The sequence below is a fragment of the Pan paniscus genome, chromosome 1, assembly GCF_029289425.2.
Source record: "Pan paniscus chromosome 1, NHGRI_mPanPan1-v2.0_pri, whole genome shotgun sequence".
Classification (NCBI taxonomy): Eukaryota; Metazoa; Chordata; class Mammalia; order Primates; family Hominidae; genus Pan; species Pan paniscus.
In genome coordinates this window covers 20,778,767-20,791,894 of record NC_073249.2, presented here as the reverse complement: position 1 = coordinate 20,791,894, position 13,128 = coordinate 20,778,767, and the positions used below count along the sequence as shown (strand labels likewise).

The 13,128-nt window shown below is 67.8% G+C and overlaps 6 non-coding genes across 6 annotated transcripts; all 6 read right to left on the bottom strand.

Annotated features, from left to right (window-relative positions):
• Positions 1 to 785: 785 nt before the first annotated feature.
• Positions 786 to 904, bottom strand: LOC117978802 (5S ribosomal RNA). The gene has a single exon (XR_004669483.1). It is a non-coding gene; the product is annotated as a 5S ribosomal RNA (ribosomal RNA).
• Positions 905 to 3,027: 2,123 nt separating this feature from the next.
• Positions 3,028 to 3,146, bottom strand: LOC117978875 (5S ribosomal RNA). Its single transcript, XR_004669534.3, has one exon. It is a non-coding gene; the product is annotated as a 5S ribosomal RNA (ribosomal RNA).
• A 2,123-nt stretch (positions 3,147 to 5,269) lies between these two features.
• Positions 5,270 to 5,388, bottom strand: LOC129395122 (5S ribosomal RNA). Its single transcript, XR_008622609.2, has one exon. It is a non-coding gene; the product is annotated as a 5S ribosomal RNA (ribosomal RNA).
• A 2,123-nt stretch (positions 5,389 to 7,511) lies between these two features.
• On the bottom strand, positions 7,512 to 7,630 carry LOC129395121 (5S ribosomal RNA). The gene has a single exon (XR_008622608.2). It is a non-coding gene; the product is annotated as a 5S ribosomal RNA (ribosomal RNA).
• A 2,123-nt stretch (positions 7,631 to 9,753) lies between these two features.
• Positions 9,754 to 9,872, bottom strand: LOC129395120 (5S ribosomal RNA). Its single transcript, XR_008622607.2, has one exon. It is a non-coding gene; the product is annotated as a 5S ribosomal RNA (ribosomal RNA).
• A 2,117-nt stretch (positions 9,873 to 11,989) lies between these two features.
• LOC129395108 (5S ribosomal RNA) lies at positions 11,990 to 12,108 on the bottom strand. Its single transcript, XR_008622593.2, has one exon. It is a non-coding gene; the product is annotated as a 5S ribosomal RNA (ribosomal RNA).
• Between the last annotated feature and the right edge of the window lie 1,020 nt (positions 12,109 to 13,128).

The following is a 13,128-nucleotide window of genomic DNA, read 5'->3' as shown; positions in this document are numbered from 1 at the left end:
GGTGGCTGGCGAAGCAATGCCCTTCCCCCGGGTAAAGCAGCCCATGCGTTCTGGAGCCGAGGTCTTGGCTGGCGTCTGTGGTTCCCGCTGCCCCTGCCCGCCCCTTCCCCCGGTTTGGAAGGGTGCGACGACGGCGCCCGACGGGTGAATGGAATCGCCTGGGCGTTCCGGGAGCGGGAAGGTACCGCGAACGGCAGGGAACCCGCGGCTGCGCCTTTGGGGTCCGGCCCGCTGCCCTCCCAGGCTGGAGCCGGGCTCCTGGCGGGGCGGCGGCGAGGCGGAAGCGGTGGGATGCTGCTGCCCGGCGTGCAGTAGGGGCGGAGCCCCAGGAGGAGGACCCCGGCTGCGGCTGCGGCGGGGGTGTAGGTGGGCGGTAAAGGGGGAGCAGAGTCAGGGGAGGTTGGCAAGCATGGCGACTGTAGGGGGAAGGGAGGCAGCGGGGAAGCCAAAAGAGCCTACAGCAGGCCGGGCGGGCGCGGTGGCTCCCGCCTGTAATCCCAGCACTCTGGGAGGCCGAGGCGGGTGGATCACGAGGTCAGGAGCTCGAGACCATCCCGGCTGACAGGGTGAAACCCCGTCTCTAGGAAAAATAGAAAAAATTAGCCGGGCGTGGTGGCGGGCGCCTGTAGGCCCAGCTACTCGGGAGGCTGAGGCCGGGGAATGGCGTGAGCCCGGGAGGCGGAGCTTGCAGTGAGCCGAGATGGCGCCACTGCACTCCAGCCTGGGCGACAGAGCGAGACTCCGTCTGGAAGAAAAGGAAAGAAAAAGCAAAAAGCCAAAGAAAAAGCCTACAGCACCCGGTATTCCCAGGCGGTCTCCCATCCAAGTACTAACCAGGCCCGACCCTGCTTAGCTTCCGAGATCAGACGAGATCGGGCGCGTTCAGGGTGGTATGGCCGTAGACGCCGAAGGAGGCGCCTGGCTGCCCCAAGAGCCCGGCCCGGCCCGGCCGTGCCCGCCGGATTGCGGCCGTCACCGCCAGCCCGGGGCCGCGGGGCTCGGATCGGGGACCCCCGAGCCGCTGGCCCGCGGCCTTCCCCCCGGCTCCCGCGCTCCCGAGCTTCCACCACATCGGGCCCGCTCGGAGCAGGGAGTGCTCCGAGGCGTCAGGGCCCAGGGCCCACGATCCTGGGACGCCCTCCGGTCCTCCGCCCTGTCGCGGAGGCAGCGTTCTGGATCCCTCGCCGCACAGGGGCTCCTGCGAGGCCCCCTCTTGCCCCACCCACCCAGAGCCGTCAGGGCTGGCCCAAGGCGAACAGCCGGCCCAGCCGCGCGGGGCCTTTCTCTCACAACGCCCCCACCACGGTCGCTTGTCCCGACCAAGACCCGGCCGGGGGGCAAGAGGGCGTGGGGTGTAGCCGGTCGGGGGGTGGCCCTGTTTTGCCCCGCGCTGGCACTAGAGGCGGCGGCCTGATCTCGGGTGAGAGGGCCTGAGAGAAACCCAGACACACCCCACCACCACCAGGAGCAAATCCACTCCCCCACACAGAGACAACACGCGGGCGCGCTCGCACGCGCTCGCGCGGACACACACACACAGACACACACACAGACACAGACACACACGCACGCACACGCACGCGCGCGCACGCACACACACACGCGGCTTGGAGGAGAGCAAGGACGAGATGGATGGAGAGATAGAAACTGAGGGAGGGAGAGAGACAGCGATCGAGAGAGACAGGCGAGGGCGAGAGGGAAGGAGACAGACAGAGAGGCTGAGAAAGAGAGAGGGACAGAGAAAGAGAGAGAGAGAGAGACAGAGAGACAGAGGGAAAACGACAGAAGTAGCGCGAGGTCCAGGGGGAAACCTAGAAGAGAGAGGCGGAGGGAGCTAGAGAGCGAGAGCGATAGAGCCTTAGAGAGGAAGCGCCCGGCTCCGTTAGGCAGCGCCCTCTTGAGCAGGCCGGGGCAGGGTGGAGGGGGCTTGGGCTGCGCCAGAGCACGCGGGCCAGGCGGTCCGTGCGAGAGGAGCAACGGAGCGCGGAGACGGGCTTTTTCTTGGATGAATTGCTTGCTTTGGAGGTGGGTTTCGTAGGCTCCTGCCTTTCTTGGCACCTCCCTGTGCTCTGGGTGCCTTGCGGCGGGCCCCGAGATTTGCAGAGCGTGCCCGCCCGTTTGGCGGGAGCCGTGGCCCCGGGCGGGCCCGGAGGCCTGGGTCTCCGGCGTGTCCTCGGGACTGGAGTCGTCGACACGAAGTGGGGGGCATTGGGAATCCCGGGTGCACAGGGACTGTTTTCCTGGTGGCTGGCGAAGCAATGCCCTTCCCCCGGGTAAAGCAGCCCATGCGTTCTGGAGCCGAGGTCTTGGCTGGCGTCTGTGGTTCCCGCTGCCCCTGCCCGCCCCTTCCCCCGGTTTGGAAGGGTGCGACGACGGCGCCCGACGGGTGAATGGAATCGCCTGGGCGTTCCGGGAGCGGGAAGGTACCGCGAACGGCAGGGAACCCGCGGCTGCGCCTTTGGGGTCCGGCCCGCTGCCCTCCCAGGCTGGAGCCGGGCTCCTGGCGGGGCGGCGGCGAGGCGGAAGCGGTGGGATGCTGCTGCCCGGCGTGCAGTAGGGGCGGAGCCCCAGGAGGAGGACCCCGGCTGCGGCTGCGGCGGGGGTGTAGGTGGGCGGTAAAGGGGGAGCAGAGTCAGGGGAGGTTGGCAAGCATGGCGACTGTAGGGGGAAGGGAGGCAGCGGGGAAGCCAAAAGAGCCTACAGCAGGCCGGGCGGGCGCGGTGGCTCCCGCCTGTAATCCCAGCACTCTGGGAGGCCGAGGCGGGTGGATCACGAGGTCAGGAGCTCGAGACCATCCCGGCTGACAGGGTGAAACCCCGTCTCTAGGAAAAATAGAAAAAATTAGCCGGGCGTGGTGGCGGGCGCCTGTAGGCCCAGCTACTCGGGAGGCTGAGGCCGGGGAATGGCGTGAGCCCGGGAGGCGGAGCTTGCAGTGAGCCGAGATGGCGCCACTGCACTCCAGCCTGGGCGACAGAGCGAGACTCCGTCTGGAAGAAAAGGAAAGAAAAAGCAAAAAGCCAAAGAAAAAGCCTACAGCACCCGGTATTCCCAGGCGGTCTCCCATCCAAGTACTAACCAGGCCCGACCCTGCTTAGCTTCCGAGATCAGACGAGATCGGGCGCGTTCAGGGTGGTATGGCCGTAGACGCCGAAGGAGGCGCCTGGCTGCCCCAAGAGCCCGGCCCGGCCCGGCCGTGCCCGCCGGATTGCGGCCGTCACCGCCAGCCCGGGGCCGCGGGGCTCGGATCGGGGACCCCCGAGCCGCTGGCCCGCGGCCTTCCCCCCGGCTCCCGCGCTCCCGAGCTTCCACCACATCGGGCCCGCTCGGAGCAGGGAGTGCTCCGAGGCGTCAGGGCCCAGGGCCCACGATCCTGGGACGCCCTCCGGTCCTCCGCCCTGTCGCGGAGGCAGCGTTCTGGATCCCTCGCCGCACAGGGGCTCCTGCGAGGCCCCCTCTTGCCCCACCCACCCAGAGCCGTCAGGGCTGGCCCAAGGCGAACAGCCGGCCCAGCCGCGCGGGGCCTTTCTCTCACAACGCCCCCACCACGGTCGCTTGTCCCGACCAAGACCCGGCCGGGGGGCAAGAGGGCGTGGGGTGTAGCCGGTCGGGGGGTGGCCCTGTTTTGCCCCGCGCTGGCACTAGAGGCGGCGGCCTGATCTCGGGTGAGAGGGCCTGAGAGAAACCCAGACACACCCCACCACCACCAGGAGCAAATCCACTCCCCCACACAGAGACAACACGCGGGCGCGCTCGCACGCGCTCGCGCGGACACACACACACAGACACACACACAGACACAGACACACACGCACGCACACGCACGCGCGCGCACGCACACACACACGCGGCTTGGAGGAGAGCAAGGACGAGATGGATGGAGAGATAGAAACTGAGGGAGGGAGAGAGACAGCGATCGAGAGAGACAGGCGAGGGCGAGAGGGAAGGAGACAGACAGAGAGGCTGAGAAAGAGAGAGGGACAGAGAAAGAGAGAGAGAGAGAGACAGAGAGACAGAGGGAAAACGACAGAAGTAGCGCGAGGTCCAGGGGGAAACCTAGAAGAGAGAGGCGGAGGGAGCTAGAGAGCGAGAGCGATAGAGCCTTAGAGAGGAAGCGCCCGGCTCCGTTAGGCAGCGCCCTCTTGAGCAGGCCGGGGCAGGGTGGAGGGGGCTTGGGCTGCGCCAGAGCACGCGGGCCAGGCGGTCCGTGCGAGAGGAGCAACGGAGCGCGGAGACGGGCTTTTTCTTGGATGAATTGCTTGCTTTGGAGGTGGGTTTCGTAGGCTCCTGCCTTTCTTGGCACCTCCCTGTGCTCTGGGTGCCTTGCGGCGGGCCCCGAGATTTGCAGAGCGTGCCCGCCCGTTTGGCGGGAGCCGTGGCCCCGGGCGGGCCCGGAGGCCTGGGTCTCCGGCGTGTCCTCGGGACTGGAGTCGTCGACACGAAGTGGGGGGCATTGGGAATCCCGGGTGCACAGGGACTGTTTTCCTGGTGGCTGGCGAAGCAATGCCCTTCCCCCGGGTAAAGCAGCCCATGCGTTCTGGAGCCGAGGTCTTGGCTGGCGTCTGTGGTTCCCGCTGCCCCTGCCCGCCCCTTCCCCCGGTTTGGAAGGGTGCGACGACGGCGCCCGACGGGTGAATGGAATCGCCTGGGCGTTCCGGGAGCGGGAAGGTACCGCGAACGGCAGGGAACCCGCGGCTGCGCCTTTGGGGTCCGGCCCGCTGCCCTCCCAGGCTGGAGCCGGGCTCCTGGCGGGGCGGCGGCGAGGCGGAAGCGGTGGGATGCTGCTGCCCGGCGTGCAGTAGGGGCGGAGCCCCAGGAGGAGGACCCCGGCTGCGGCTGCGGCGGGGGTGTAGGTGGGCGGTAAAGGGGGAGCAGAGTCAGGGGAGGTTGGCAAGCATGGCGACTGTAGGGGGAAGGGAGGCAGCGGGGAAGCCAAAAGAGCCTACAGCAGGCCGGGCGGGCGCGGTGGCTCCTGCCTGTAATCCCAGCACTCTGGGAGGCCGAGGCGGGTGGATCACGAGGTCAGGAGCTCGAGACCATCCCGGCTGACAGGGTGAAACCCCGTCTCTAGGAAAAATAGAAAAAATTAGCCGGGCGTGGTGGCGGGCGCCTGTAGGCCCAGCTACTCGGGAGGCTGAGGCCGGGGAATGGCGTGAGCCCGGGAGGCGGAGCTTGCAGTGAGCCGAGATGGCGCCACTGCACTCCAGCCTGGGCGACAGAGCGAGACTCCGTCTGGAAGAAAAGGAAAGAAAAAGCAAAAAGCCAAAGAAAAAGCCTACAGCACCCGGTATTCCCAGGCGGTCTCCCATCCAAGTACTAACCAGGCCCGACCCTGCTTAGCTTCCGAGATCAGACGAGATCGGGCGCGTTCAGGGTGGTATGGCCGTAGACGCCGAAGGAGGCGCCTGGCTGCCCCAAGAGCCCGGCCCGGCCCGGCCGTGCCCGCCGGATTGCGGCCGTCACCGCCAGCCCGGGGCCGCGGGGCTCGGATCGGGGACCCCCGAGCCGCTGGCCCGCGGCCTTCCCCCCGGCTCCCGCGCTCCCGAGCTTCCACCACATCGGGCCCGCTCGGAGCAGGGAGTGCTCCGAGGCGTCAGGGCCCAGGGCCCACGATCCTGGGACGCCCTCCGGTCCTCCGCCCTGTCGCGGAGGCAGCGTTCTGGATCCCTCGCCGCACAGGGGCTCCTGCGAGGCCCCCTCTTGCCCCACCCACCCAGAGCCGTCAGGGCTGGCCCAAGGCGAACAGCCGGCCCAGCCGCGCGGGGCCTTTCTCTCACAACGCCCCCACCACGGTCGCTTGTCCCGACCAAGACCCGGCCGGGGGGCAAGAGGGCGTGGGGTGTAGCCGGTCGGGGGGTGGCCCTGTTTTGCCCCGCGCTGGCACTAGAGGCGGCGGCCTGATCTCGGGTGAGAGGGCCTGAGAGAAACCCAGACACACCCCACCACCACCAGGAGCAAATCCACTCCCCCACACAGAGACAACACGCGGGCGCGCTCGCACGCGCTCGCGCGGACACACACACACAGACACACACACAGACACAGACACACACGCACGCACACGCACGCGCGCGCACGCACACACACACGCGGCTTGGAGGAGAGCAAGGACGAGATGGATGGAGAGATAGAAACTGAGGGAGGGAGAGAGACAGCGATCGAGAGAGACAGGCGAGGGCGAGAGGGAAGGAGACAGACAGAGAGGCTGAGAAAGAGAGAGGGACAGAGAAAGAGAGAGAGAGAGAGACAGAGAGACAGAGGGAAAACGACAGAAGTAGCGCGAGGTCCAGGGGGAAACCTAGAAGAGAGAGGCGGAGGGAGCTAGAGAGCGAGAGCGATAGAGCCTTAGAGAGGAAGCGCCCGGCTCCGTTAGGCAGCGCCCTCTTGAGCAGGCCGGGGCAGGGTGGAGGGGGCTTGGGCTGCGCCAGAGCACGCGGGCCAGGCGGTCCGTGCGAGAGGAGCAACGGAGCGCGGAGACGGGCTTTTTCTTGGATGAATTGCTTGCTTTGGAGGTGGGTTTCGTAGGCTCCTGCCTTTCTTGGCACCTCCCTGTGCTCTGGGTGCCTTGCGGCGGGCCCCGAGATTTGCAGAGCGTGCCCGCCCGTTTGGCGGGAGCCGTGGCCCCGGGCGGGCCCGGAGGCCTGGGTCTCCGGCGTGTCCTCGGGACTGGAGTCGTCGACACGAAGTGGGGGGCATTGGGAATCCCGGGTGCACAGGGACTGTTTTCCTGGTGGCTGGCGAAGCAATGCCCTTCCCCCGGGTAAAGCAGCCCATGCGTTCTGGAGCCGAGGTCTTGGCTGGCGTCTGTGGTTCCCGCTGCCCCTGCCCGCCCCATCCCCCGGTTTGGAAGGGTGCGACGACGGCGCCCGACGGGTGAATGGAATCGCCTGGGCGTTCCGGGAGCGGGAAGGTACCGCGAACGGCAGGGAACCCGCGGCTGCGCCTTTGGGGTCCGGCCCGCTGCCCTCCCAGGCTGGAGCCGGGCTCCTGGCGGGGCGGCGGCGAGGCGGAAGCGGTGGGATGCTGCTGCCCGGCGTGCAGTAGGGGCGGAGCCCCAGGAGGAGGACCCCGGCTGCGGCTGCGGCGGGGGTGTAGGTGGGCGGTAAAGGGGGAGCAGAGTCAGGGGAGGTTGGCAAGCATGGCGACTGTAGGGGGAAGGGAGGCAGCGGGGAAGCCAAAAGAGCCTACAGCAGGCCGGGCGGGCGCGGTGGCTCCCGCCTGTAATCCCAGCACTCTGGGAGGCCGAGGCGGGTGGATCACGAGGTCAGGAGCTCGAGACCATCCCGGCTGACAGGGTGAAACCCCGTCTCTAGGAAAAATAGAAAAAATTAGCCGGGCGTGGTGGCGGGCGCCTGTAGGCCCAGCTACTCGGGAGGCTGAGGCCGGGGAATGGCGTGAGCCCGGGAGGCGGAGCTTGCAGTGAGCCGAGATGGCGCCACTGCACTCCAGCCTGGGCGACAGAGCGAGACTCCGTCTGGAAGAAAAGGAAAGAAAAAGCAAAAAGCCAAAGAAAAAGCCTACAGCACCCGGTATTCCCAGGCGGTCTCCCATCCAAGTACTAACCAGGCCCGACCCTGCTTAGCTTCCGAGATCAGACGAGATCGGGCGCGTTCAGGGTGGTATGGCCGTAGACGCCGAAGGAGGCGCCTGGCTGCCCCAAGAGCCCGGCCCGGCCCGGCCGTGCCCGCCGGATTGCGGCCGTCACCGCCAGCCCGGGGCCGCGGGGCTCGGATCGGGGACCCCCGAGCCGCTGGCCCGCGGCCTTCCCCCCGGCTCCCGCGCTCCCGAGCTTCCACCACATCGGGCCCGCTCGGAGCAGGGAGTGCTCCGAGGCGTCAGGGCCCAGGGCCCACGATCCTGGGACGCCCTCCGGTCCTCCGCCCTGTCGCGGAGGCAGCGTTCTGGATCCCTCGCCGCACAGGGGCTCCTGCGAGGCCCCCTCTTGCCCCACCCACCCAGAGCCGTCAGGGCTGGCCCAAGGCGAACAGCCGGCGCAGCGGCGCGGGGCCTTTCTCTCACAACGCCCCCACCACGGTCGCTTGTCCCGACCAAGACCCGGCCGGGGGGCAAGAGGGCGTGGGGTGTAGCCGGTCGGGGGGTGGCCCTGTTTTGCCCCGCGCTGGCACTAGAGGCGGCGGCCTGATCTCGGGTGAGAGGGCCTGAGAGAAACCCAGACACACCCCACCACCACCAGGAGCAAATCCACTCCCCCACACAGAGACAACACGCGGGCGCGCTCGCACGCGCTCGCGCGGACACACACACACAGACACACACACAGACACAGACACACACGCACGCACACGCACGCGCGCGCACGCACACACACACGCGGCTTGGAGGAGAGCAAGGACGAGATGGATGGAGAGATAGAAACTGAGGGAGGGAGAGAGACAGCGATCGAGAGAGACAGGCGAGGGCGAGAGGGAAGGAGACAGACAGAGAGGCTGAGAAAGAGAGAGGGACAGAGAAAGAGAGAGAGAGAGAGACAGAGAGACAGAGGGAAAACGACAGAAGTAGCGCGAGGTCCAGGGGGAAACCTAGAAGAGAGAGGCGGAGGGAGCTAGAGAGCGAGAGCGATAGAGCCTTAGAGAGGAAGCGCCCGGCTCCGTTAGGCAGCGCCCTCTTGAGCAGGCCGGGGCAGGGTGGAGGGGGCTTGGGCTGCGCCAGAGCACGCGGGCCAGGCGGTCCGTGCGAGAGGAGCAACGGAGCGCGGAGACGGGCTTTTTCTTGGATGAATTGCTTGCTTTGGAGGTGGGTTTCGTAGGCTCCTGCCTTTCTTGGCACCTCCCTGTGCTCTGGGTGCCTTGCGGCGGGCCCCGAGATTTGCAGAGCGTGCCCGCCCGTTTGGCGGGAGCCGTGGCCCCGGGCGGGCCCGGAGGCCTGGGTCTCCGGCGTGTCCTCGGGACTGGAGTCGTCGACACGAAGTGGGGGGCATTGGGAATCCCGGGTGCACAGGGACTGTTTTCCTGGTGGCTGGCGAAGCAATGCCCTTCCCCCGGGTAAAGCAGCCCATGCGTTCTGGAGCCGAGGTCTTGGCTGGCGTCTGTGGTTCCCGCTGCCCCTGCCCGCCCCTTCCCCCGGTTTGGAAGGGTGCGACGACGGCGCCCGACGGGTGAATGGAATCGCCTGGGCGTTCCGGGAGCGGGAAGGTACCGCGAACGGCAGGGAACCCGCGGCTGCGCCTTTGGGGTCCGGCCCGCTGCCCTCCCAGGCTGGAGCCGGGCTCCTGGCGGGGCGGCGGCGAGGCGGAAGCGGTGGGATGCTGCTGCCCGGCGTGCAGTAGGGGCGGAGCCCCAGGAGGAGGACCCCGGCTGCGGCTGCGGCGGGGGTGTAGGTGGGCGGTAAAGGGGGAGCAGAGTCAGGGGAGGTTGGCAAGCATGGCGACTGTAGGGGGAAGGGAGGCAGCGGGGAAGCCAAAAGAGCCTACAGCAGGCCGGGCGGGCGCGGTGGCTCCCGCCTGTAATCCCAGCACTCTGGGAGGCCGAGGCGGGTGGATCACGAGGTCAGGAGCTCGAGACCATCCCGGCTGACAGGGTGAAACCCCGTCTCTAGGAAAAATAGAAAAAATTAGCCGGGCGTGGTGGCGGGCGCCTGTAGGCCCAGCTACTCGGGAGGCTGAGGCCGGGGAATGGCGTGAGCCCGGGAGGCGGAGCTTGCAGTGAGCCGAGATGGCGCCACTGCACTCCAGCCTGGGCGACAGAGCGAGACTCCGTCTGGAAGAAAAGGAAAGAAAAAGCAAAAAGCCAAAGAAAAAGCCTACAGCACCCGGTATTCCCAGGCGGTCTCCCATCCAAGTACTAACCAGGCCCGACCCTGCTTAGCTTCCGAGATCAGACGAGATCGGGCGCGTTCAGGGTGGTATGGCCGTAGACGCCGAAGGAGGCGCCTGGCTGCCCCAAGAGCCCGGCCCGGCCCGGCCGTGCCCGCCGGATTGCGGCCGTCACCGCCAGCCCGGGGCCGCGGGGCTCGGATCGGGGACCCCCGAGCCGCTGGCCCGCGGCCTTCCCCCCGGCTCCCGCGCTCCCGAGCTTCCACCACATCGGGCCCGCTCGGAGCAGGGAGTGCTCCGAGGCGTCAGGGCCCAGGGCCCACGATCCTGGGACGCCCTCCGGTCCTCCGCCCTGTCGCGGAGGCAGCGTTCTGGATCCCTCGCCGCACAGGGGCTCCTGCGAGGCCCCCTCTTGCCCCACCCACCCAGAGCCGTCAGGGCTGGCCCAAGGCGAACAGCCGGCCCAGCCGCGCGGGGCCTTTCTCTCACAACGCCCCCACCACGGTCGCTTGTCCCGACCAAGACCCGGCCGGGGGGCAAGAGGGCGTGGGGTGTAGCCGGTCGGGGGGTGGCCCTGTTTTGCCCCGCGCTGGCACTAGAGGCGGCGGCCTGATCTCGGGTGAGAGGGCCTGAGAGAAACCCAGACACACCCCACCACCACCAGGAGCAAATCCACTCCCCCACACAGAGACAACACGCGGGCGCGCTCGCACGCGCTCGCGCGGACACACACACACAGACACACACACAGACACACACGCACGCACACGCACGCGCGCGCACGCACACACACACGCGGCTTGGAGGAGAGCAAGGACGAGATGGATGGAGAGATAGAAACTGAGGGAGGGAGAGAGACAGCGATCGAGAGAGACAGGCGAGGGCGAGAGGGAAGGAGACAGACAGAGAGGCTGAGAAAGAGAGAGGGACAGAGAAAGAGAGAGAGAGAGAGACAGAGAGACAGAGGGAAAACGACAGAAGTAGCGCGAGGTCCAGGGGGAAACCTAGAAGAGAGAGGCGGAGGGAGCTAGAGAGCGAGAGCGATAGAGCCTTAGAGAGGAAGCGCCCGGCTCCGTTAGGCAGCGCCCTCTTGAGCAGGCCGGGGCAGGGTGGAGGGGGCTTGGGCTGCGCCAGAACACGCGGGCCAGGCGGTCCGTGCGAGAGGAGCAACGGAGCGCGGAGACGGGCTTTTTCTTGGATGAATTGCTTGCTTTGGAGGTGGGTTTCGTAGGCTCCTGCCTTTCTTGGCACCTCCCTGTGCTCTGGGTGCCTTGCGGCGGGCCCCGAGATTTGCAGAGCGTGCCCGCCGGTTTGGCGGGAGCCGTGGCCCCGGGCGGGCCCGGAGGCCTGGGTCTCCGGCGTGTCCTCGGGACTGGAGTCGTCGACACGAAGTGGGGGGCATTGGGAATCCCGGGTGCACAGGGACTGTTTTCCTGGTGGCTGGCGAAGCAATGCCCTTCCCCCGGGTAAAGCAGCCCATGCGTTCTGGAGCCGAGGTCTTGGCTGGCGTCTGTGGTTCCCGCTGCCCCTGCCCGCCCCTTCCCCCGGTTTGGAAGGGTGCGACGACGGCGCCCGACGGGTGAATGGAATCGCCTGGGCGTTCCGGGAGCGGGAAGGTACCGCGAACGGCAGGGAACCCGCGGCTGCGCCTTTGGGGTCCGGCCCGCTGCCCTCCCAGGCTGGAGCCGGGCTCCTGGCGGGGCGGCGGCGAGGCGGAAGCGGTGGGATGCTGCTGCCCGGCGTGCAGTAGGGGCGGAGCCCCAGGAGGAGGACCCCGGCTGCGGCTGCGGCGGGGGTGTAGGTGGGCGGTAAAGGGGGAGCAGAGTCAGGGGAGGTTGGCAAGCATGGCGACTGTAGGGGGAAGGGAGGCAGCGGGGAAGCCAAAAGAGCCTACAGCAGGCCGGGCGGGCGCGGTGGCTCCCGCCTGTAATCCCAGCACTCTGGGAGGCCGAGGCGGGTGGATCACGAGGTCAGGAGCTCGAGACCATCCCGGCTGACAGGGTGAAACCCCGTCTCTAGGAAAAATAGAAAAAATTAGCCGGGCGTGGTGGCGGGCGCCTGTAGGCCCAGCTACTCGGGAGGCTGAGGCCGGGGAATGGCGTGAGCCCGGGAGGCGGAGCTTGCAGTGAGCCGAGATGGCGCCACTGCACTCCAGCCTGGGCGACAGAGCGAGACTCCGTCTGGAAGAAAAGGAAAGAAAAAGCAAAAAGCCAAAGAAAAAGCCTACAGCACCCAGTATTCCCAGGCGGTCTCCCATCCAAGTACTAACCAGGCCCGACCCTGCTTAGCTTCCGAGATCAGACGAGATCGGGCGCGTTCAGGGTGGTATGGCCGTAGACGCCGAAGGAGGCGCCTGGCTGCCCCAAGAGCCCGGCCCGGCCCGGCCGTGCCCGCCGGATTGCGGCCGTCACCGCCAGCCCGGGGCCGCGGGGCTCGGATCGGGGACCCCCGAGCCGCTGGCCCGCGGCCTTCCCCCCGGCTCCCGCGCTCCCGAGCTTCCACCACATCGGGCCCGCTCGGAGCAGGGAGTGCTCCGAGGCGTCAGGGCCCAGGGCCCACGATCCTGGGACGCCCTCCGGTCCTCCGCCCTGTCGCGGAGGCAGCGTTCTGGATCCCTCGCCGCACAGGGGCTCCTGCGAGGCCCCCTCTTGCCCCACCCACCCAGAGCCGTCAGGGCTGGCCCAAGGCGAACAGCCGGCCCAGCCGCGCGGGGCCTTTCTCTCACAACGCCCCCACCACGGTCGCTTGTCCCGACCAAGACCCGGCCGGGGGGCAAGAGGGCGTGGGGTGTAGCCGGTCGGGGGGTGGCCCTGTTTTGCCCCGCGCTGGCACTAGAGGCGGCGGCCTGATCTCGGGTGAGAGGGCCTGAGAGAAACCCAGACACACCCCACCACCACCAGGAGCAAATCCACTCCCCCACACAGAGACAACACGCGGGCGCGCTCGCACGCGCTCGCGCGGACACACACACACAGACACACACACAGACACAGACACACACGCACGCACACGCACGCGCGCGCACGCACACACACACGCGGCTTGGAGGAGAGCAAGGACGAGATGGATGGAGAGATAGAAACTGAGGGAGGGAGAGAGACAGCGATCGAGAGAGACAGGCGAGGGCGAGAGGGAAGGAGACAGACAGAGAGGCTGAGAAAGAGAGAGGGACAGAGAAAGAGAGAGAGAGAGAGACAGAGAGACAGAGGGAAAACGACAGAAGTAGCGCGAGGTCCAGGGGGAAACCTAGAAGAGAGAGGCGGAGGGAGCTAGAGAGCGAGAGCGATAGAGCCTTAGAGAGGAAGCGCCCGGCTCCGTTAGGCAGCGCCCTCTTGAGCAGGCCGGGGCAGGGTGGAGGG